Source organism: Callorhinus ursinus, unplaced genomic scaffold, assembly GCF_003265705.2.
Source record: "Callorhinus ursinus isolate GAN/ISIS: 27379988/994484 unplaced genomic scaffold, GSC_fseal_2.0 scaffold15, whole genome shotgun sequence".
In the NCBI taxonomy this organism is placed as follows: Eukaryota; Metazoa; Chordata; class Mammalia; order Carnivora; family Otariidae; genus Callorhinus; species Callorhinus ursinus.
This window is the reverse complement of record NW_027397077.1, coordinates 14,537,591-14,538,641: the sequence shown is the minus strand read 5'-3', so window position 1 is coordinate 14,538,641 and position 1,051 is coordinate 14,537,591. Positions and strand designations below refer to the sequence as shown.

The window sequence follows — 1,051 nt, the reverse complement described above, 5'->3', positions numbered from 1 at the left end:
GAAGGGTGGAAGGGTAGACGGATGGAAGGGTGGAAGGGTGGAAGGGTGGAAGGGTGGATGAATAAATCAATCCTCCAAGAGACAGTGGCTGGCAGACTACACCTTCCTCTACCTGCCAATCTCAGCACCCAAGAAAGACATGTTGAATTGAATATAAGAACTTCTCAAACTCAACACCCGGAAAGCAAATAATCAAGTCAAAAAATGGGCAGAAGATATGAAAAGACACTTCTCTGAAGAAGACATACAAATGGCTAACAGACAGATGAAAAAATATTTATCATCTTTAGCCATCAGGGAAATTCAAATCAAAACCACATTGAGATACCACCTTGCACCAGTTAGAATGGCAAAAATGGACAGGGAAAGAAACAACAAATGTTGGAGAGGTTGTGGAGAAAGGGGAACCCTCTTCCACTGTTGGTGGGAATGCAAGTTGGTACAGCCACTTTGGAAAACAGTGTGGAGGTTCCTCAAAAATTTAAAAATAGAGCTACCCTATGACCCAGCAATTGCACTCCTGGGTATTTACCCCAAAGACACAGAGGTAGTGAAAAGAAGGGCCATACGCACCCCAATGTTCATAGCAGCAATGTCTGCAATAGCCAAACTGGAAAGAGCCGAGATGCCCTTCAACAGATGAATGGATAAGGAAGATGTGGTCCATATATACACTGGAATATTACTCAGCCATCAGAAAGGACGAATACCCAACTTTTACATCAACATGGATGGGACTGGAGGAGATTATGCTAAGGGAAATAAGTCAAGCAGAGAAAGTCAATTATCATATGGTTTCACTTATTTGTGGAACATAAGGAATACCATCGAGGACATTAGGAGAAGGAAGGGGAAAATGAAGGGGGGATGGACATTGGAGGGAGAAATGAACCATGAGAGACGATGGACTCTGAGAAACAGGGTTTGGTGGGGGGAGGGGGGGTTGGTTAGCCTGGTGATGGGTATGAAGGAGGGCACGTACTGCATGGAGCCCTGGGTGTTATACGAAAACAATGGATCGTGGATCACCACATCAAAAACTAATGCTGTA

The 1,051-nt window shown here is 44.1% G+C and overlaps 1 protein-coding gene across 7 annotated transcripts in view; it reads left to right on the top strand.

The window, feature by feature from the left end:
• Positions 1-1,051, top strand: part of FAM3D (FAM3 metabolism regulating signaling molecule D) — a 46,130-nt gene that overhangs the window by 12,820 nt on the left and 32,259 nt on the right. The gene's annotated exons all lie outside the window — the stretch shown is intronic.